This window comes from Lepisma saccharinum, chromosome 22 (genome assembly GCF_977018435.1).
Source record: "Lepisma saccharinum chromosome 22, izLepSacc3.1, whole genome shotgun sequence".
NCBI classification, from domain to species: domain Eukaryota; kingdom Metazoa; phylum Arthropoda; class Insecta; order Zygentoma; family Lepismatidae; genus Lepisma; species Lepisma saccharinum.
The window spans coordinates 25,275,746-25,300,962 of NC_139250.1; positions in this window are offsets into that span (position 1 = coordinate 25,275,746).

A 25,217-nucleotide genomic window follows, 5' to 3' on the forward strand; every position below is an offset into this window, starting at 1 on the left:
CGAAACTTGAAAAGACGAAGCTCCATTAAGCAGGAAACAATGAAGCGTGTTTTGATTTCTCCGTTCCGGTGACGAAACAAAAGGTTCCCTGGATACCGGAACGAAGCAAACAAACTGCAATGTTTGTCCTGATTTGGAAGCTTCATATTGGCAAGGAACAGCCTGTGTCGTCTCGAAGCATCGAATTTTCCCCGAGGCTCTCGTTTCGAAGAGCAAATCCTGAACAATTCAAGCCGGAAGTTTCCCCGAAACTTGTGTTTCAGTTTATTCAGCCAGAGGGTGTTTCAGGAAAGGGGTGGTAAAATGAAATCCTGGTTGAAAATATTACGAAGTACAGTATGAGCCAAAATATGCAGTACTGAAATGAAAAGATGAACAAAAGTATAAGACATGTTACAATATAGTGACTGGTCTATATGCAACCCAAATAACAATTGTGCCTTTTGGGTTGCATAACTGTCAGGAAACCTAAGGTTAGGTTAGGTTAGGTTAGGGCATGTGGAGTGGACGATTGTCATTTGGGTTGCATACAGACCAGTCACCTTTTTCAAACTCGGTCCACCTTCACGACCGCTTCCGTATGAGCGGAAATAATGCTCAACTATGAATACATTTTCCTCCTTCGAGAGACCCATTTCCAACAACAACTGCACAACACAACTTCCTTTTCACTGCTGTGGACACGTGCAGCTCCGTCGACAAACGCAACCACGTGTTCGAGATGCGCGAGTTTCAGTACTGTATATTTTGGCCCATACCGTACATGTTTACTTTTTCATTTGAGGCGTACAGTTCATTCTTATTCAATTGTACAGTGGAATCCATAAGTATTACCAAGCAAATTGTCCATCACAACGTTTACTCCCTTTGCTTTATGGCACAAAACACCAAATAATTTGCTTACAACCTTAAAAAATGCAGACCTTAAAAATACGTAGATCGAGGATAAAAACCAACGAAAATAGTCATGGACTATTTGCTGAGCAATATTTATGGATCCCACTTTACAGTATCCGAACTGAAACGCCCTAATGCTAACTGTCTGTAACTCCGCATGTATTTGATGCATCCAAATGAATTATACATCTTTACATAGTCATAAAGTTTCTGTGAGTAAAGTAGAAATTAGTCACTTCTACATGCTCCCCAAGATTCGAGGGAAGATGTCCAGTGTATTCAACCAAAGTGACAACAATTGAACAGCTTGTTGAAAGTATTACAGTAGCCATTGGGACAGTCACACCACACATGTTACAGGCAACCTGGCGGGAAATCGAGTATCGGCTACACATCCTCCGTGCGACTCATGGGACGCATGTAGAAATGTACAGTGGGATCTATGAGTATTACCGTGCAAATTGTCCATCACCATGTTCGTCTACTTTATTTGACCCAATAAGAGCTTCAAGAATTAAAAGAAAGCTCAAAGCAAACTGTTGACAACTTCTGCACCAGCATTCATAAGAATCCATCGCTTAAATACACATAGAATGTAAGAGAAAAAATAATGAAAATAGTCATGGACAATTTGCACGGTAATACTCAAAGATTCCACTGTACTAAGCCTAATTGTACTAAAAATCTACTAAATGTAGAGGAAAATAACCAAACCTGGACCCCACTCCCTAAGCCGGACCCTCTCACTGTTTCCGTAAGTAGGTGCTGTCAAGTGGTGGCAATGGGCGAAACACGTCAAGAATAACGAAAAGCTTGTGTAGGGAAGGTATCAGCAGTAACGTGCAAGTATCAGGTGCTGTAGTTCGACATGACTTGTTTTTGTGTGAATGAAAGTTTGTACATCGGTGCACAACAGTGGGAATTTTGCTAATTAAGAGAGAGGTAAGTCGCAATCTTGTTACAATTTAGACACTAGTAAGTATTGTACTTTGAAATTATGGTAATTGTTTGTTTGAAGATACGTGTGGTTTTATTGTATAAACAACAAGACTCCACGAGTAAAATGCCCTAAGTAGGACCCCTCAGTGAATGCCTAACATTACAATTGTAATTGAAGCAAAGGGTCGTTACTCGTTAGTAAAGCCCTTTTACATATTGTTTCAGATGTTCAAGGGAAAAGGCAATGCAGGTGGGATGCCCAACAAATGGAAAGGGCGATTGACGCAGTTAGGATATTGGTAGTCTATATGATATTACTTTTGTACATCTATATTCTTTATGCAAGCTCAATAAATGTAATTCATTTACTACATATCATATATTAACATTTCCTTGCGTCTTTTCCAATGTTTGGAACTTGTTAAAGGAGGGGTCCGACTTTGGCCACTTTTTCTCCGTTGTTACTTTTCGTCCCTTTTTACAGAAATGCTTACTGGCAAAGCATCATGCGAAGCAAAAGTAAAAAATTATTTCTGTGGAAAACAAAATTTCGTGAGGGGTTGTAGCTTTATTAGTTCACCCCGCTGCATACTCCAGTAGTGATAATACTGATGTAGGAATCATCTGAACGAAACATATTCAATTAGCACTAAATGTCTTGAATAATATTTCGAAACAACTTAATAGTACACAGAATGATCCGGACAACATACTATCTGTATGTATGGTGCAAAAGAAACATATAAGCAATTTTATGTTTTTTTTTTTTTTAAAAAAAATCTTTTTTTAAATAAAAATAATTATTTTTATCCACCCTGTATGTGACAGTAGGTTGCCATTACTTTTCAGTTTCTAAAGAGTACGTTTCCACATTTGTTACACCAAAGATTATTCACGCATGGATTTTGTCGTTATCTGCCTCCCATGAAACAAGCATTGTGAATAATGAAATGACTTTCCCATTGCAAGACCGTTGTTGTCTAGATAGAAGCACGAAGAGCGAGATGAGACAAACGTACAATATTTTCCACCCAAAAAACATCCACTTTTATCTGTCGACCGGCGCCTAGAGAGGGGGAGCAGTTGCATCACTACTAAATATTCATTGGAGCGTGATGACGTCCCCACCACAGCGTGTAATGGAACGTCCTGTCAAGCATTGCCGTATTGACTTACAGGCGGCTCCCCGAAGTCCCTCGAGATGTTTACATGGAGAACAGTCAAAGCGTATTGACTCCCGACCGCTGGACTCTGCCCTCGTATTGATCAGCGGAGACAGGGCCGCCGCGTAGAGTTACTTAAGGTCCCTCTGCATCTTGGGTTTCTGTTTTCCCACGATCTCTCCCCTCTTCCCGCGTGATGTGGCGCCGTAAATAAAAGTTCCTTTGACATCCCAGGAATGCTCAGATGAAAAACGAAAAAATGTTGCGTATGGGATGGGATCTGTTTTCGAGAACAAACACATTGTTCGACTCACATTTTTTTCTTGGCGGAGTGGTTAGCACAACGTTACGTCATTAGAAACCCCGGATTCGAATATCGGCCTGGGTGTTCTTTTTGAGTGTCCCTTCATCAATTTCATCATATCATCACTCATCCTCATATTCGCAATTATACCAAATAAATCAATCAAATTTTCCCTAAAAGCAGTACGTCTTGAAATTATCATACATCCACACCCCTACGCGGTAAAGGACACTCTGTCAATTGAAGTTATTAATTACAATTTTATTTAAAGACTTATCAATTTTCATTACACTCTGTTTAATACATTTTCTGGTATTATCACGACTTCTGAAGCTTCTTTACAGCTCTTACGTAGTCAAATCTCTGTTTAGGGCAAGTTGTCCAAGTGAGCTAGGTCAAAGGAACGAATCTCCTCCATGATTTATCTTATAATACCATTACGCCTTGTTTCCATGATATGAAAAACTCAATATGCTGACCAAGACAGAAATGTATTTTATTATAAAACATAAACTAAACGTAACGTTTCAACCGTCTATCAAGATCTTCTTCAGGCTCTGTACCAAGTACAAATGTAACTTGTACCTTGTAATGTACCTTGTTAAATTTGTACTTCGTGCAGAGTCCTTGCAGAAGACCTTGCTAGAAAGTTTGAAACGTTACGTTTAGTTTATGTTTTATAATAAAATAAATTTCTGCCTTGGTCAGCATGTTGAGTTTTTCATGATTTTTCTCTGTCGACTTCCGTTCCGAAGTGGTTTCATTTGCTTTGATTTATTTTACTTCGCCTTTGTGCCACTTTTGGTTAATTTGCGAAGATGGGGATGAGTTATGACATGATGAAATTGATGAATATACACTCACAAACGTCCATGCCCATGTCATTGAACCCGGGACCCCTGGCGTCGTAGCGCGATGTGCTAACCACTCCGCCACGGGGGCGGCCGTTCCGAAGTGGTTTCGTCGTGCTGACCACACGTCACCCACTAACTGGTTTTAAGATCTCCCACCTCTGGTGGCAGTGAGGCGGATAGTCGATATGTAGGCTGTGGCCCTCACTCGCTTTTGCGTCACGGGTTATAATTATTATTAATTCCATTAACAAATTGTGTGTTTCAGTTCATGTGAGTTAATGGTGAATTTTCTGAGTTCCATTATGTTCATAGAAAATATGTCAATAGCGTTATTCTTGATAGGAAATTATTGTGTCTTGTTCTTACATCCAGGGACTGTATGATCCATTCGTTATGCATCTGACTTTCTAATGGAGTCATGTTGTTGCGCCAGTTAGATCCATAAACGGGTACTCGATGTCACGAATCGGATAGTATATATACAGGGTGAAGCACGAAATGATACCTCATTTTCATTTATTTTTTTTTACGTCTGAGATGAGGACGTGTATCAACAGCAGTTGAAGTAGTCATTGGAAAAGTCGCGTGATGAAACATGAAGCGTAATTCATGATGCTGCCGCTAGGGGGCTAGAGTAGACAACATGGCGGACAAGGGAAGATTTAAGATGCAACAGTGTTCAGCAAACTGTACTGTTTTGCTGAAACAAAAAGCACTGCTGTGACTCAGAGGCAACTAAAGTGAAGTGTTACTCTAGAAAAATGATCCACACATTGCATGAAAAGTTTCGAATGGAAGGAGCAGTATTGGAATCGAAGCGTCATCGTTCCAAACCTGTGCGTTAGATTAGTCCCGGCAAATCGGCTAGAAAAGCAGCAACAGAACTAGGGATATCAAGACGCTCTGTTTAACGGATTGTTAAAAACGATCTCCATATGTATCTGTACAAGATTACCGTGGTGCAAAACTCACCAATGAACACAGCCAGCAGAGGATGGCCTTCATTCATTGGACTGAAGATAACAAGGCCAACAATGAACAAAGTTTGGTCTCCTGACAAGGCATCTTTCATTTGGATGGTGTGGAAAGGATTTTCCGAAAAAAGCCGCAAGATTTAATGGAACTGAGAAGACTTATTGTTCAAGCTTTCAGTGAAATTGCGGAACTCATGTGCCGTAGGGTAATTAGTAACATTGGTGTTCGCTTGACAGAGGTAACCAATAACAACAGTGGTCATATTAGGCAAGCATTGCAGTATACATTTTCCCAAAGTGTAACCTTTTTTGTGATATACGAGGTGTGGCTAGAAAAAACGGACTGTCGCTACAAAATCTTTTATTGGTTATTTTGTACGAATACGACCATTATCCCCTTCATAGGACTCCCCTGAACTATCGAGACACCGCTTCATACGAATCTTCCATTGCTGGAAGCAGTGCTGGAAATCATTTTCTGAAACCATGTTCATGACCTCCATCGCTTTTGTTTCACAGATTCTAAGGTCGTAAATCTGGTTCCTTTTACTGCTGATTTGACCTTCGGGAAGACAAAAAAGTCGCACGGAGCGAGATCCGGCGAATAGGATGGATGTTCTAACACTGGGTTTCAATTCTTGGGCAATTCAATTCTTGACTGACAATGCCGTGTGGGCAGGAGCATTGTACTGATGAAGAATCCATGACTTGCTTTTCAACGTCTTCTTTCTCGCTCACGAAGGGTTGTCAGCACCGTAATGTAATAATGTTGGTTGTTTTGCAATAGCTTGAATACTCAAACGACGATCTTTTCGAATCAATTCACCGAGATTTGCATTGTTTGATTCCGTTTTGGAAGTGCAAGGCCATCCAGGACGCGAGTCGTCCGCGATCACTTCTCGTCTCTCTTTAAACCTTTGAAACCACTCAAACACTTGCGTGCGTGAAAAAGACTCATCTCCGTATACTTCGTTTAACAAACCATAAGTTTCTGTATCGGATTTTCCGAGTTTCATAAGAAACTTCACATTGATACGCTGTTTCACTTTCACACTTGGCATTTTTCCGACGGAGCACAGATGTACGGTTCACTTCGTCCACAAGCTACAGCGGAACTGAGCGCCGCGCACCCTGGGAAATCACACAGTCGATAGGCAGGATATCAGGTCATACACTCATGCACCGCTTGACCTTGACGCGCTTGCCGTTTGTCGACAGCAACATAAATCCGTTTTTTTCTAGCCAAACCTCGTATGTTGCATTTAAAGCTTCATTATTATATAGTTTTTATCCAAGAACAAAATAAGAGATCATTTCGTGCGCACCCTGTAGATGCAAGGCCAGGTTTGGAAAATGTAAACTGTATCTCGCAGGGTCTAGAAGACGAGGAGAAATCTCCAGATAGGCCAAACGTGTTAGATATCGGTTTCGTGCTTTGTGGAAATGTCTGAACGTTGATACACTCCCGGAATTTAGTCTACTCTAGTCCGTTTGATGTGAGGTTTGCCTGGAGTTCATTTTCAACTTCGTTGTGTCTTGTTTCAGTTTAGGTGTTAAATACATTATGTTATATAACTGGTAACCACAACTTAAACAAGAAATGTATTTTCTCCCTTGCATTTTCATATCATGTTCAATAAATAGTAAATTTATTGTAAATTAATACAGTAAAACCTTGTTAATCCGGACTAATAAGAGGGATAAGATGACCGGTTTCACGAAAGTCCGGATTAACTTAAATAGCCTAAAAGAACAGTAGAAAGTGCATTAAAACTCCGTTTATAGCAACAAAACACGTTTATTATGGTGTATTTAAAGGGCATAGGCCCAAATACACTATACACAATACACTATACAGTACGGCTTTCTTCAGTTCTTCGACGTTAACGAAGTAAACACGTGGACTATATCTCCATTGGTTGAATTAGATTATTTTACGTTGCTTAGGGCTATTTTGGCTAATCGTGACGATGAAAATGAGTATTGATATGATTAAATTGATGAAGAATTCCCAGGTCCAGACTGGTATTCGAACCCTGGATCCCTGGCGACGCATTGCGCTTTTATGACCAATGCACCATTGATGTGCATGTAACATGTATCTATCTACCCGCATACGGGTAGATGTAGATATGTACAGATGTGTGTGTGTGTGTGTGTGTGTGTGTGTATTCTGAAACATTTTGGTGCCTTCAAAACAGAAACCCTGGCTAAATACACTGCTTTTGAGTAGTGCGAATATTTAATTACACATATTTCAGTTTGTATCCAGTAATGCAGTGCTGCAAAAGAATGATTAAACGCCGAGCTGGGTAAGAAATGATTGTTTCTGAGGGGAAGGACAATGGTTTATTGCTTTCCCATTGCATCACTTCCGCCAGCCACTTTTCGGCGACTGTGAAAGACCAGAAGAAGCGAAGTGTGCGACAGCGTACGTCTGCCGCAAGCTTCAGGACAATTTTTAAGTCCGCAAGCCCATAGGTCACTCCCGGGGAGCGGTTCTTCTGCAGCTGGGGCACCTCCCCCCTCTCCTCCTCCCTAAACGTCGGATATGGATCCGCGAAGAATCTCCGGAACCCACCAAGAATCTCATTTTCTCACTCCTCTCTCTCCCCTCTCTTCTACTTAAAAACGTTTCTCAGTCCGTCGCCCGCGGCAAAGGACAACGACAGAGAGAGACGGGAAGGAGACGCGGATAATAAGGGACGCAGTGAATAACAGCGCACTCTGAAATTACTCTCTGACTTTTGAGCCAGTTGGGAGAGTTCCCCGCTTGCTCAACTCGATGAATTTTTAGTTGAAATTTAATGTTGACAAGATTGCATGGCTGCTTATAATTTTGTTTTATTTATGAAATTATTTAGGGCAGTGGTATTTCACGCTTGTCTGCCGAGGCTTAAAGTTTAAAGGTCGCAAGTTTTGCTGCGGTTCAATTTGCACGAGTTAAATTTATTCTTGCTCCCCAGTCGAGTGACCAACGTAATGGGCAAGCGTACATTCGTTATATGACCCTGTTGATGACGGAGATATTCATGTTTTCTCTGTCTAATATTCTTTATGGTACGACAGAGGCAGTAATTGTAAACAGACTCAGTTCTATAGATATGTCAGTCCAATGTAGAACCTTCTCTTCTTCCACTGAAATATATCACAATTGTTGAGCAGATTCTCTCGAGCTATCGACCTGGTCGATAGATCGATAGAATCTGTTCATCATTCCCTTCCAGGAAAGCTTCAAGTCTTATATTACAATTGTTTTCAATTCTGCTACCTCTTAAAACTTCCAGCTGGACTATTTATTCCTGGAGGCAGGCGCTGATCCACGGGCAGGCGAAAGGATAGATACTCCTCTCAACCAGAGGCGCCGGCACAAGGGTGCGAAGGGGGTTCCTAAGCACCCCTTAGTTTTCTTCCACGCCCCCATTTTCATAACAATTTTTCAACCGAAAATACTGTTACCACACAGACGAAAAGTTTGAACCAGAAATAATTTGTCAACCAAATATTTGTTTAATCAAGCAACACACACATGATTATTCACCACTAATGAATATGCTTATAGTTATCGAAGAATTTGTTGAAAATTAAATTGTACTATGTTTATTATATACAGTTACCAAAGAACTTAACCAAACCTAACTGGCCTCCTCAATGGCGCAGTGGTAGCGTCGTCGCCTTGTAATCAAGGGGTCCCTGATTCGATACCCGATGAGGCACATAGTGGTTCGGATCCCACTTTAAACTGTAGGTCCAGTCCCGATTAGCCTTTCTGTGCATAATATGGACTTAAAACAACAAATCAATTAACCAAACCTGATTTGTTAATTTGACCAAATCATTATTTCTGTGTTGCAGTGTCATTTACGTTATGACTTAGAAAATCATGTCATCAGTATACAGGAAAGTCATTGGGACTAATCTGAAAGAAAGCCACATTTACTTTGTTGTACATGTTGGGGTCAAGGCAACCAAGCAAAAATGAATCAAGTCAATGGCGTATTTTGATAGAATTCTACTGAAAGTATATTGGTATATTTTGTGACTGAAGCATAGGTATGTTTATTTTTTTTTACTTTATTTTGAACATCGCACCAGCTAAATTTCATTCCGCAACCCATCAGCACCACTTCATGGTTAATCTTGACACTCCCTTTGCTCTCAATGACATGTTTTTGAATATATTATTATGCCTAATATTTTCCAAGACTGAGCTCATGTTTTACTTACTTTCAATTCCACTTTTTTCTCATGGTAGGCTAATCGGTAGTGGACCTACAGTTTAAATTTGGATACGAACGCGAGACCACTATAGAGAATGGGTTGTTTCTTTGTTTATTCATTATATTTCTCACAGTCACAACTGATCAAACAATTTGCCGTGACAATAGAAGGAATTATGATAATAACGGCATACAATAATAATAATTTATTCCAGCCATGAACTCCTATTTTTGCAAAAAGTCTAATCTATAGATCATAGTTGCTTCCTACTAACAAAATAATATATTGTTTATTAGTGCAGGTTTCAATTGATTCTCGGTGAGGTGATACCGGCTGAAATTCGCCTCTCCCAACTGAAACTTCTGGATCCGCCACTGCCTAACTGGGGAGCCACTTGTAAAACATAGACAAGGACAATTAATACTAAAATCAAACAGATTGATATCTACCCGAGCAATTTAAAAAAATAAACGATCCACTACCTGTAACCAAAAGTTAATGAACTGTAAGTTTTTGTCATAGTTCTATTTTCACAAGAAACGTATGTAAATAATATGTGCAGTCATAGGCTATAGAAATGAGACATTTATATCATGGAATATTGTCTTCCCTGCAATGTGCGTTGCCTAATTCTGCGACAATAGCAGATATTCGTATTGAAAAGTTTCCATTGAATTTGGCTTATCGCCTTAGAGGTAGGCAACAGGCACAACGCATTACAGGGAAGCCAGCATCTCAAGACTGTACATATCTAAAATCACAATTGTGGTTCATGTTAGCTATTGTTCATTTTAATGTCATTAAACATTCAATTATGTAGTGTACCAATTCTCGTTAGAAGAATTGAGGTGTGGCTAATCTCCCACCTAACCCCGTTTGACATTTACCTGGTGTACATAAACAAAATCATAATAATAAAATAAGGAAGAAAATGATTACAAAGGAATGAACAAAGACATTTTTTAAAAATGAAGAAAAGCAAAAAGAAAATAAACACATTCATACACACGCGCGCGCGCTCGGGTACTGAACATTTCTGAGCAGGAGATTCACGCAAGGATATTGACATTAATGTACATAATTATGCTAGTTTTGTGAAGTAAGATAGAACAATGTAAATATTGCAAATATTACAGTATAATGGTTGACGATTTGTCAAGGATTTGCGAGACAAGATAACCCTCACAACAGGGTTGTTAGAGGTCCAGAAACCCTTAAATTCTAATGGGTTCTATTGAGTTCCGCTGCTGGATCGGAACATTTTTTCTCGCACAATTTAAATTCGGTCCAAGTTACGTGTTGTTTCATTGAGAAAAGGTTCCTGGCCGTATTTTAATTATTCCTGAAAAAAGGTTCCTGGACCGTATTTAAATTGATCGGTAAAAAAGGTTCCTGGACCGAAATACGTTACAAATAAAAAGGTTCTTTACGGTCCAGAACCCATTTACGCTTATCAAGAAATAAAATTTAAATTTGAATTTCAATTTGAAACACCCAAAAGGCAACGTCACTTCTACGTAGTGCATCTCCGTAAGTGTAATAATGAAGGCCAACGAAGCACTGGCGCCTGTGCTTAAAACCAGTATTGTTTTCTCTGGGGATTGTGTTGTGTTGTCCATGTATGTCTGTGATTGATTGTACCTTTCTCCAATTCATCTTATCATCAAGTATTTTCCATAAGATGCAGATAAGTAGAATGAAATAAACCAAATATATGAAATCAACAGCAACAACAATCATTGGCTTAATTATTTTATTTTAAAAACAATTAATAACCTTCATTATATTCACGTTTCTCTGTTTTTCTTGAGCACCGTTCCACGCTGTTTTCAATGATCTGTTGGACGAAATTCAGAAGAAATGGTTAGGTAACGTACAGCATGAATTGGAATGTAAATAGGCCAGGAAGGGCTTTGCTACGCTCATGTGAAGCAAGGAACCGCTCTTCTGCACATAAGCTGCTTTCCTCAGTTTGCTCCCGAAAAAGTAGCTTTGCACAAATCCCCCCCTCTCCCCCTTTACATCTCGGTGGAAGCAGAATTTTCATTCCAGCCACCGCCCTGTTTACATTGTAGTACCCCAGGAGGAAGCACGCCCTTATGTAGCTTTGCAGCGAAATAAATTTCCTTTGCTGTGAATTTAACAATCTCTACATTAGGGATTCATTTCAAAAAATAATAAAAACCTTGTGAAACTTCAGGTGTCATCTATGGAGTTTCACAATGCAGCGTACTGCTGTCTTTACATAAAAGATTGGGGGTGTAAGGGAGACCCTTTCCGAAGGCACCCCGGACTGCATTTTGCGGACTACAGACCTTATGACACAGCCAGTATAATTCTCTGTGGGGTTCGTGCGTGAGGCCTCCATATGGTTGTGATTGTCCCTTCACGCATGTGATCATTCGTTCTCATCTTCGCGATTAGTAAAAGTGGCGGAAAAGCGAAGTAAAGAATCGAAACTAAACTAAAGCGTCAAAGATTTTTCAGTATCTTAAAACCAGGGTTGTTAATGATCCAGGAATGGATCCGCTGCAGGACCGGAATATTTTTCCTCGCACAATTTAAATTCGGTCCAAGGTCCAAGGTGCGTATTGTTTCATTGAAAAGAGGTTCCTGGACCGAAATTAAATTGATCTGGTAAAAAGGTTCCTGGACCGAATTGAAATACTATACAGATAAAAAGGTTCTTTACGGTCCAGAACCCATTTACACTTAATGATTTTCTCCCCTGGACCGGAAATGAATTTATTTAAAATTCCTGAACCTTTAACAACCCTGTTAAAAACACCACCGTTATAGGCCCAATTCAATTGATGTTTGAATTCCTCTTTATGCACACATGGACTAATCGGTACTGGACCTACAGTTTAAAGTAGGATTCGAACCACTGTGCAATCTGCCTCCACAAGGTATCGAACCCGGGACCCCTTAATCCCGGGCTCGATACTTGGTGGAGGCCTTGCACAGTAGTTCGGATGACGTCATTAATTATATTGTTTGGTATCTTTTATAATGATAAGTGGTGGTATTCCAAGAGGCAAAGTTGACGTATCGTATGGATGGTGGTTTTAATAGGTCTCCCATTGAGTTTGTTTTAAGTCCACTTTATGCACAGATAGGCTAATCGGAACAGGGGCTAGAGTTTAAAGTGCGATTCAAATCAATATGTGCCTTCTCGAACCCGGGACTCAGGCGACGACATGACCACTATGTCCTCTGGGGGCTGAAATAATAGGTATCTAAACAAGCCACTATATAACCGACGTGATTGGAGTAAATTATAGTGAAACGATAGAAAGATACAAACATATATTTTTGTTTATCTACATTCACCAGGTGGTTCCTCTACTCAGAACCATCTGGAGCCCTTGGGGAGCTAATGGTGAAAAAGTAGTTCAAATTTTAACCACCAGGTGGAAATGTGGCGCTGAAATAACAACCAGGAATCGGACATGCTTGCCTTTATTTTTACTTAATGTCAATACAGAATTGTTCAATGTGGAGCAGTCAAAGTGAACGTCCCTTTGGAAGCGTAAGACATCGTAATGAATAATTCAACAACAGGATGTTCACTGTGTTGTTTTCCCCACTGAGGATTATCCTGGCTGAAAGTCGAGACGCCAAGCCTCGTTAGTCTGCAAAATGCAGTCCGGGTGAAGTAGGTGGATGAAAGGTCGACATTTTGATGTCTGGGGCACATACCTACACTACCAACTTTTAAACGTGGCATTAGTAAATTATTTTGTGAGATTAAGAATTCTCTGTTTCAATTTGACACATTCAGCAGAAAGCCCTCTCTCTACGCTAACTTAATTGACTAAATGCTACGAGAGTAGTTTCGACCCAGCATATCTTTCTTGAGAAAGAGGTCTTGAAGAAGACTGTCTCACACTCAGATCTTCAAATGAGGATCACTTAGAAAGATCTTTTCGGTTCCTGGCAACCTCCGATACACAACGTGCGGAGGACAAATGCTTCTCTCTCTGCCTCTCAATATAAGTCCCTGCTTTCACATCGAGCGACGGACGTCTTTCTAAGGAAGAGGCTGATTATATGGGGATTCCCGGCACGTTTCGATTGGAGAACAAAGTCAGCGCTGGGAAGGAGATGTGCTGAAAGTAGCCTTTCACTGTCGGTCGAAGGCAGGCAGTATTACTAACCCAGTAGATACACAGCGTGCACAATAATAGGTCGCTTTAATCGTCAGACTGCACTGAGCTTCCTACTATCCGAGGTTCTCGTTTTGTTCGAGGCTTTGATTAACATTTCTGAAAATTCTAGATACAGGGTGTGTACAAAGTCGCCTTCCCAAAAACAAGTATTTCTTCTTCTATTCGGGAAAGCGACTTTTTGCCCACCCTGTATGTCTTATTGATTTTTTACAGATATGTTATGTTCCTCTCTATCGTAATTGAAAAGTTAATCCATTTGGACAAAAATGTAAACCTATGTGGTGTAGAGTGCACAAAAAGTCACGCAACCGAGATTTTGAACGTGCGTAACTTTATGATACTTCGTAATTACTTTCCAATTGTGTAATTTATATAGTTAGCAAAGTGCATTAACGATATTTTGGTTTTATACAATCTTGCTGCTTCATACATCGTCATTGTTTATTTATTGAGAATATTTCAGATTAGCACAGATGGCCATTTTACAATGAAATTGTGAACAATGAAAAAAGCAAAAAATAAAAGTAAGAAATTACAAAATAACACAAAAATAAACAAATAGTAGCAAGCATAAGTACAAGATAGCACTGTGTGATTTTATTTACAAGTATTTCTTCTAATAGAAGACCGAAAGGCATATTCAGAGAATAATATGTCAATACTTGATGGGAGGTCATTATATTGTGTGGGAAGTCATTATATTTTGCGGGAAGTCATTATATTGTGTGGGAAGTCGTTATATTGTGTGGAAAGTTATTATATTGTGTGTAAACGCATTATATTGTGTGGAACGTCTATAGAATAGAGACCCTTTTCGAATTTTTAGTCTTGGTTTTTTTATGTAAAGTAAGCTTGTTTTGCATATTGTGCGCATCGGTACTCGAAAGTGAAATTCCTCAAGGAGTGTGTTGCAGCGGATTTTTCCATTGCCAATTTTGTGTACATAGTTGAATTCATTCTGCAAACAGCACCAATATGCAGTATGTAAGTTCAGAAAGGACAAAGAGATGCGGAGATGAAAAATTGCGTAATGAGGGAACCCTGTATCGAACTATAGCTTGGAAGTAGTGAAAGACTGAATCGATTCTAGAGAGATGAGTGGGACACGCCATGGACCAGACGGGAGAGCAGTATTCTATTACTTGGGAAAGAATGACTTGAAGTATAAGGTGAGGACTGAGATGTTGAAACGATACAGCAAACCTACGAACAGGGTTGTTGAAGGTGCAGGAACACATAAATTCTAATGGGTTGTATTGGGTTCCCGTTGCAGGACCGGAAACTTCTTTCTCGCACAATTTAATTCGGTCCAAGTTTTGTATTGTTTCACTGAAAAAAGGTTCCTTGACCATATTTAAACTGAACCGGAAAAAAGGTTCCTGGGCCGTATTTAAATTGAGCCGGAAAAAAGGTTCCAGGACCGATTTGAAATACTTTACAGATAAAATTGTTGTTTCAGATCCAGAACCCATTTACGCTTGCTGATTTTCTCTCCTGGATCGGAATTGACATTATTTAAAATTCCTGGACCTTTAACAGCCCTGCCTAAGAGACGCATGGCCTTTTTTCTGGTGCCTATAATACGTTCCTCAAATGTGAGCTTTTGGTCGAACACAATGCCCAGGTTCTTGTGAGAATATACTGCTTTGATGCTATTGCCAGAGATGGAGTAAGATTACGTTAAGAGGTTCTTTTTGAGAAAGATAGCGAGAGTCGTACACTTTTTAGGATGTAATGTAAGGTCCCACGTCAGACACAATGAAGTAAATGTTGTTACGTCATTCTGTAATAAATGGGTATCGTCCGAAGTAGAGATTACTCTGAAAATGATTGATTTGTTGTTTTATGTCCACTTTATGCACAGAAAGGCTAATCGGGACTGGACCTACAGTTTAAAGTTGGATCCGAACCACTATGTGCCTCCACAAGGTATCGAACCCGGGACACCTTGATTACAAAGCAACGACGCTACCACTACGCCATCGGGGAGGCACTCTCTGAAAATGTTACTGTCATCTGCGAATAGAAGGTATTGTTTGTATTTCATTCATCTTGTGCATCTATACAATATGGCATCCGTTCCTGCGGGCACTAAGAGACTTAACTTCTCTAAACGAACCATTTGTGGTAATTTAATCTTTCCAAATACTTATTTTAGTATCAGTTCCACTCTTCTGGTTCTTCCGAGGTGGAATCCGTGATTTTTCTGTCGGTACTCTTTTCAACATCCGTTTCCCTAGTTACTCCGTCGTTACAAACTACAGCGAAGCTAATTTTCGTTCCGCCAATTGTGCTGCATGTGCGTGCGAGGAAGCGAATAATACGGTTCGGAGGTTTCCTGTGCTGTGCAAAAAAGAAGTTGCTTACTTTTCCCTAGATTTCTATGTAACCATCGGTCGCTAAGGAAACCGTAGCAGCAGGTGTTATTCTTCTCTTAACAACGCATGATTTGATATTGATAACTAAGTCTTCTCTCTCTCACTCCCTCCCCTCCCTTCCTACAATTTGCAAGAGAAAACGAATTTTCTCTGGTCGGGAAAGTGGAAGGAAATACAGGCGGTTATTAAAGCACTGTTTTTATGTTTTAGTTTTCGTATAGTTCCCTAAATACTTAAACCCAATTTAATTCCACAAAATATTGTATTTATATATTGTTTTATTAGCAATAGATAGACACTAAGAGTGCTGTAGAGAGAGAGGATTTTGCTGAAGCGCCAAATAGTTCGCACGGACGACGCTAGGTAGCGCACGGAATTAAGAGCTGCTTTGCTCGACCGAATAACGCTCGAACGGGGCAAAATTAGCGTTATACGCTCGAAGCCCAATAGTTCACGTATAACCGTCATTTGTCTGTAGTAGTGGGTCCCCAAATATGGATAGTAAAGTTAAAGACATTGCAAAATTGAAACTGAAGTAAACATAAACATCATCTCCATGCTAAAATTTATTTTAGTCTATCTAACCAATACACAGTGATACATGAAAATGTAAAAGATAATTGTGGGCTGAAACTGCCATATATGTGTCTACGATTATTGTCATATTAAAATGATATTCGAATGTATGTCCTCGAGCGTAGCACACTCAAGGGTGGGAAACTCCAACGAGAGTACGAGCGGGAGAAAACGGTCCCATGCAGTATTCTAAAGCAGGGTTGTTATAGGTCCAGGAACCCATACATTCTATTGGGTTCCGCAACAGGACCGAAACCATTTTCCTTACACAATTTAAATTCGGTCCAAGTTTCGCATTCTTTCATTCCAATACGGAAGGAACGTATTTAAACTGATCCAGAAAACAAAAAGTTTCCCGGATCGTATTTAAATTGATCCGAAAACAAGGTCCCTGGACCGAATTGAAATACTTTACGGCTAAAAAAAGTTCCTTACGGTCCAGAACCCATTTACGCTTGCTGATTGTGTCTCTTTTAATGGAATTGAATTTATTTAAAATTCCTGGAACTTTAACAAACCTGCTCTAAAGACACAGTACATAAAAATAGATTGCTACTGCCAACTCCCTTCAGTATCTAGTAGTTCCTTGTTGCACTTGAATAGAACACACTATTTTGCCGAATGGCGTTCTTATTTGATATTTTTCCCGTATCACAATTTCCACATGTGCACCAAATTGATTCCGGGATACCCAAAGTTAGTTCAAGGTGTGCGCTTGTGTATATGTGTGTATTTTGTGGCAGTATATTGTATAATACTGTACATGAGGGTCCTTAAATTATGGAAAAGCACGGACGTCATTGTATCGGAGCGCTTCTTCTGCCGGCAAGGGTATCCAAAGGAAGAAAAACGCTTCACTTATTCAGGAATAGGTTAGCCACATGATAACACAGCTGCATGAAACTCTGTCTCATATATTTTGAAGAATATTTTAGCACCTGAACATGTTGGTAGCTTGTCGATAAATCAGTTAAACGGCGTGTTTATGGGAGGCTAAAAGCTAGAGGCTTCGAGGAATATTTTTATCGTAAAAATTAATTGTGATAGTTTTTATTGCTAACAGCAAACCATTTCCTAAACTCAAAAATGTATGATTGTCAGTATTTCTAAGCCACAACCGCGATGGTGTGTGGATATCTTACATATTACAGCAAACTTTCTTCTTATACTGATATGACAATACTCTCGGTGCTACGCTTGCTTGCAGCACACTGGCAGACAATTTTCCCGAGACGAAACCTTACGTCCTCCGTAAGAACCTTTTTGTCCATGCACAAGGTGGCAAAAACGTGCTGTGAAGTCAATAGCACGTTATATCATATAAAATATTATCAACTTAATATTCAAACATACGAGCCACCGTGCTATAGCAGGTTACTCAATTTGCAAAAATGAAAGGAGAGAAAAGGACTAATTTTATAGATTTAAGAAGTTCAATCAAACACTGAAGCAGAATGAAATACCGTCCTATTGACTTCACAGCACGTTTTCACCACGCTGTGCATGAATACACCCCCATCATGCTCCTCGGTTCTTACGGAGGATGTAAGATTTCGTCTCGGGAAAACGTCCGCCACCGTGCTGCAAGCAAGTGTAGCACGGAGAGTATTGTCATATCTGTTTAAGAAGAAAGTTTGCGTCAAACGTACAGTCTTTCTCAGAATGACGATTTTTCCTGTAGTTTCCACATGTTCCCTAGGTTACTGGTGTACATTTGTGTAATGTTCGTCATGTATCATGCATTACACGTTGAAACACGAATTGTCGATTTGGCCATACCACTTAGCCTTTTTATCTATTTTCGTGGTAGGTTGTAAATATTGCAACTATGAAAGTATAATCCACAAATTTCTGGCTTCCGAAAGTGGTTTCATGATTTATCTAAATTACCCCTTGTTCATGCTAGAATTCAATTCCATAATGCTTGTGGAGCACTTTTAGTGGTTAGGGGGAAACACATGTGCTCTGCTCCAACCGACATCAGACCCGAATACAGTCTATTGGGTTAGCCGTATCGTGTGTGAAGCAGTCATTCTTACATGGTGTTGCTGTGAAGGATTCGTTGTGTTTTGTTGTTCAAGCATTGGCGTGCACAGGAGAAGAGGGGGTCTTATCGGGCTACAGCCCCTTCCCAAAAATACTCGTTCAAGTGACCTCCCATTACCATTTTTGTCTTTCAATAACTTTAAAAACAATGGGTAAAAATTATAAATCCGAAATATTTTATAGAGTATCCCGTTTCTACCTAGAAAGAAGCTGTGTAATATCCACGTTTACAATTTCGGAGTCCTCCGAAAAAAAGTATCCTGCGTTTACAAATGGTTCCAAGTTAGTGTCTGTGTGTGTTGAGGTGGGGTCATTGTAAATGCTAGAATGAACAGCATCACCAGCAGCACGCATCTTTGAAAAGTCACGAGCCGCCACTGCAAGCATAACCTCACTTTCAATGAAACCAATACTTGAGGAAATATTGACCTGGCAAATACGTCACTGAACTGATAATACTTTGTTTCATGTTTACAAAGTAGAAAAGAAAGCTTAAATAGCCTTTGTCTGATACTAAGTATACTTGTGACTACAGCGCTTTGAATAACGTAGTGTGGAAAACGACCCAAGAAACTGGTTCCCCGAGACGATGACAAGTAGATGGCAGTGCGATCGACCCAGGTGCTAATTTTGTTATGAAAGTAATGCGGCTTAGTTAGTTTTTGGAATATATTGTGTAGATTTGTTTCTCTAGAAAGCCGGTAAGTGATTTGATGGAAACAGTTATATTTGTGGAGTGATTTGCAGTCACGAAATGACATTAATTTGGAAAGAAAAGTAAAATAAAATTAATAAATAAATAGCATGCGTAACACAAGAAGAAACATCGCAATGTGATTCCGGACGTCAGGTCTTGGACTGTTTGGTTTGATTTGGTGTTTTAAGTCCACTTTATTCGCAGTAAGGCTAATCGGGACTGGACCTACAGTTTAAAGTGGGATCCGAACCACTTGTGCCTCCACCGGGTATCGAACCCGGGACCCCTTGATTACAAGGCAATGACGCTACCACTGCGCCATGGGGGAGGCCCCGGTCTTGGACTGTGTATTAGAGTTTATTTTTCTATGTTATTAGAATATAAATAGTATCCTGAGAGATATTTCATACCGAGGCGACAAACCACAAATGTCGCTTGAAAGCGAGCAGTCGGAAATCAATGCAGCCTTTCGAACCGTAGGGACAAAAGCTCTGACTGCACCGTTTCCTCAAGGAGATTTTACACCAAAGCGACACGCGACAAACGATACGAGGATTTCACACCAAAGCGACACGGGTCATTCGGTCCAAGGCAACTTTCATACCGAAGTGACACATGTTGTTTGGAAAGGAGCCAATCAAGAGCAACATTTCACATCGTAGCGGAATGACGGGAAGCACAGGCCAGCGTTCGGTTGGTGAAATCCTCAAGCGACAAGTGTCGCGTGCCGCTTGTCGCTTTGGTGCGCAATCTCACTAAAGCAAGACACTCATTGCATCGCGTATGCGCGAACAACAAACCACGGCAACATGTTGCAAGCTATTGAAGAAATCGCCCAGTTTGAGCGACGCAAAAGCGACACGTGTGGCATATCGTGTCGCCTAGATCTGTTGTTGTAATGTGCGGTTTATCGTGTCGCCTATCTGTTGTTCGCAAGCAACGCTTGCTAATAGACTGAAGGCACCATGTCGCTTGTCACTTAGTTGGGAACTCCCACTGTAGCGCGTCGCTTCGGTCTGAGCACCCTTCCTTTAAGGAGCTTTCCGACCGAAGTAACAAGTAGCACGCGAATACGCCATATGAACGTGTCGTTTGCTGTTTGGGCCCTCATGTGCAATGAATGCTATTTTACAGTCTGGAAGTGTGTGTCACTAGTGTGGCAGTGTGAACATCCCGTGTCGCTTGTCCCATTGATTTGAAAGTTTCCTTACAACTCATGTCGATGGCACTAAGAAAGTTTTGTGGGGTTCCCCTTGTCGTTTCATGCAATCATCATTATCATCATCGCCGCGATTAGTTTAAAGCGGAAGAAAAGAGACAGTAAATATCCAAAATACAAATGCTTCAGTGTGTATATCTTTAAATGAAATGATGATGATGATAATAATAATGAACCTAATTCATACACAAAAATTTAGTTGCCAAGAACATTCCACGCGTATTTTTTCTCCCGTATTATTAACGAAAGTATGACGATAACAGGACGTGCTCGACTGTCTAGAATGTTCGTTAATATTTTCGCGACCACTGTACCAAATATCATAGCAATTATCACATTCATAGAAATGCTTCATGTAAAAGAATCAGACGTTGCAGCGAAAACTCCATTTACTTCCATTATAAGCAGTCGAACACCAAGCACCGGGGTCAACACCAGCGCCTCTAGTGGATCATTTTCGAGTGGAACCAGCCACAGAGCGCAGAACCATGCCGTTTTTCACACTACGTTATTCTAGGCGCTGTACTTGTGACATATAATACCATTTTTACTAACAAATTTATTAATTTCTGCATTGAACACTGAAAATAAACTCATTATGTAGATGACTTCAAGCCAAAATTATCTAGCACAAAAAATCCCGCATCAAGATGTCCGGCACCAAAATGTCTGGCAACAAAATGTCCTAGACGCATTTGAATTGATTGAAACTATTTGCGTATTTAGTTTTGGAGTTTCTTTTACTAATACATTGTTCTACGAAAACTATCAAGTAATCTTGCGAATTTTCAAGTGCTTTCGACAAGATCGACTTACCAATAGAACTGTTATCGTTATAGTTCATATTGTAATGAGAGTAACTTACTGTGAACTTTATATTTCCAAACTACATTTAGCCTGGTCTCTAAGCTCTGCGTCAAGTCAACTTTGCATCAAGGGTTTCGCATGTGTAGATCCAAACGTGCGCTCAGAATATTTACACTGAGACGGGTTCCATTCCGATACAACTGTATGCTTGCAACAATACAGTTATATAATTTGTAATATACAGACAAAATGATACATTCATTAGCAGGTATGGACTTTATCGGTTGCAAACACTGTGACGACGAACTTGGATCCGCAGATTCGCCAACTGGACAGTCAGTTGCGCGGAAGGTACAGTGAAGCCGAAGAGCGAGTCTGAATACGATGCAGAGGGCGTGGAATTAGTGATATCAGTGTTGCACATCCCACTATCTTAACCCTATGTTTATCGTGATTCATTGCTAATCGTGATATACAGCAGCAAGAATGGCTGAAAGGCGGTGTCCTGTTCAGTGCCCTGTTTTGCCAGAGTGTTATTTTGGGCATCATGCGAAGGAAAAGCTCTTCAAAGTCAAGCAAGTTGTTTTAAACACATATTCCACCTTACGGCAACACGACCAAAATAAAACAGGGCGTTTGGTCATTTGCCGTCAATGTGCGCACGAACTGTGTCCCGGGTGTTGAATGATTTGCTGTTGAGTTTAGGAGTAGGAAACGATTGTTTGTTGTTTGACGACAAAGGAAATCTCCGCGGTATTACAATATATCGCCGTGAAAAGAAACATGTTAATTATTTGGATGAGACATGCGTCAACGAGGGAGCAAGCGTGGGAGGATACCACCGTGCAAAACCACAGCAGGACTGAAGCAACCGACGGGAAAGGGGGAGGCTTATTGTTTCACCCACTGACGGCAATGAAGGCTTTGTTGAAGACGCATGTTTACTGTTCCGTGCAATGAAAGGGAAGGGTGATTATCACCAAGATTTGAATCCTGGTTTAGTGAAGTGATTCATAAATTGAAACCAAACAGAGTAATGGTAGCAGACAATGTACTCCATTGTATATATAACCAATAACAAATCAAGCATTTTTGGTAGTATAAACTTGAAGGGCGTGTATCTTATAGTAACGGATGTGTTACGAACGAAGCAACCAATTTGTCATAAATGTATTTATTTCTAAACCAAAAACAATAACTCGTCATTTAATTCAAGAGGGGCTTGTCGTTTACTGTTACCTTTCTTTCTTTCGTTTTTGCGTGCTCGAAATACACACACATGCCCCCATATTTCGAAGATATTTAGCGATGTATATTAAGTAATGGCACATTTATTACATAAACGATTATTGTACTTATCAGGCAAAATTTATCAACCCTAATTAACAATAAAAATAATTGTACATCAATGATACTTCTATGCGCAGAAAGTACTTTAAAAATTGTATGATTCAGGAAACAAAAAGAGGCAAAATTTCATTCCGCTTGACATCCATGTGTGGGATTTGATGTGTTGTGTGGTTGGCAATACTACGGATTTTCTCAGTGTCTGCGATGTAAACAGCTCGGTGGTTGAGGCAAGACTGGCACGGAAGATTCTGAGCTCAGTTCTCGCGCGGATTAATACATAAAACCTGCTGCAAAGTTAGCTTGACGCGCGTCTTAGCATCCTCGAACATCAGCCAGTTAAGCTATTTTATAACCTGAGATTTGAAACAGACAATAAAAAACATGTCCACTGAATATTCAAATTACCACAAACCCTAAAAGTTTCGAAAACTAAATATTCCACCGTCACAATGGAGGATTGTGCCCCAGGCTTCTCCGCCCCTTTACATAATTTTTCAAGCACACTGCCCTCCGGGTTGAGCTGAAGCCCCAAAGCAACGTTGATGTAAGCCAACCATTAACCAATGTGCCTTTCTGCTATCAGAACGACATTGTTGATGAGATAAAAATGTCATCTCTGTTCCTGGTTGTAGAAGGAAGGCAGAAAAGCGGTTCAACAGCTCAATATATCAATGTTTTTCTGGATAAATGCAGTTATAAATAGATTTTGGAAGCGGTGTACAGAAAATTTACGTTTCTGCATATTGTAATACGCTCGTCAGGAGAGATCAAAATGTATGGGAAGAACTGAATCGTTAAAATATATCTGAGTATATCTACACGGTTTTATCATCGCAATGAAAGAGACAGACATATTCAGGAACACCAATATACCCAATCCCAGTTTATGGACAAAATATGACTTATCACTAAGGCTAGGATTTTGATGCAAATGAATCTTTTTATTGGTAAGGCAGAAACGTTGCATAAGTAGATAGGAACGTGTTTTACACGTAAGTGTATAAATTGGGATGCCTTTGTTAGGGCATTTTTTTAACCTTTTTTTACCCTTTTAAAAGTCATATTATGCATTTTTCTACATTTTGGTCGCATTTTACGTGCAAATGTAAAACTTTGAAGGAGAGAGGTTCCCGAATCTCGTCTCATTGCCTTCAGAGCAGTTCTGAACGACTGTGTTTGAAGAAGCAAAGAAGTTCTGTGCAGTGTTGTTGAATCAAGCTGCTGTGTAACAATTCAATTATCTTGTCCGACAACCGACAATCATTCACTTTTGAAAATTTTCATATGATTTTCGTTGTGTACTGCAACTCATTACATAAAGTGTAAAAGATGACAGAAAGTGAATTTTCTTACTAGTACTACCATACGCAATGAACAAGTGATAGATACTGTAACTTTAATGTGTAATTTGAATTTCTTTTGGTAGTTTATAAATTTGTTTTACAAATCCTTCAGAATTTTTAGGTCATTTTTCTAAGTTTAAAGGGCATGTATTAGGTTATAAATGCATTTTTTAAAGGCCATTTGTTGGCATTTTTAAGGTCATCAAATTCCTAGCCCTATTTATCACTATGGATACAAATGTATATAGCTAACCTCCGTAGCGGAGTGGTTAGCAGAGCTAACTACGTGACCCGGGGTCCTGGGTTCGCAACCAGGCCTAGGCTTCGATGTTCATTGTAAGTATACCTTCATCAATTCCATCATATCATCACTAATCCTCATCGTCGCGATTAGCAAAAAGTGGCATACAGTGTCCGAAAGGTATGTTGCTTCAAGGAGAGTAATATACTGTGTGTGTCTATATATGTATACAGGGTGTACGGCGTAGACCGTTAACATTACAAAAGAGCATAATTTTGCAGAGAAAGCCAATTGTATTACCAAAATGTACATTTTGGTAGAAAAACCCATGCATTTTTCTGTCCCAGCACCAGCACTTCACACAACCTCGATATGAGCCCCCCCTATGGCACGGCAGATGCCGAACCGATATTCCAATTCCGTCCAGGTATTCACTAGCATTTGAGGGGTCACATTGTTAATCGCCTGACGAATTCTGTTAAGCAGATCTTCCAAGCTCTCGATGGGCATACTGTAGACTTGGTCCTTTATGAACCCCCAAAAGAAAAAGTCTAGGGGGGAAAGATCCGGCGAGCGCGGAGGCCAAGCAAGTGGTTTAGATCCTCTTCCTATCCATCTTCTGGGAAAATTCTCATCGAGAAATTCTCGTACAATGATGGCAAAATGTGCCGGGTCTCCGTGTTATTGGAAAATGGTTTCTGGAGGCATTTGAGGCACAGCGTAATGCTGAAGCATGTCTAAATAATTCGTTCCTCTCACTGTTTCTTCAGCAAAGAAGAACGGGCCTATTATCTTCTCTTTCATTAACCCACACCACACATTAACTTTTGGCGAGTCTCTCATAATTTCACGAAACTCATGAGGATTGTCACTTCTCGAAATACGGCAATTTTGCTTGTTTTGAGTCCACTTTATGCACTTTATGCTAATCTGGACTGGACCTACAATTTAAAGTGGCATTCAAACCACTATGTGCCTCCACCGGGTATCAAACCCGGGACCCCTTGATTACAAGGCGACTTCACTACCACTGCGC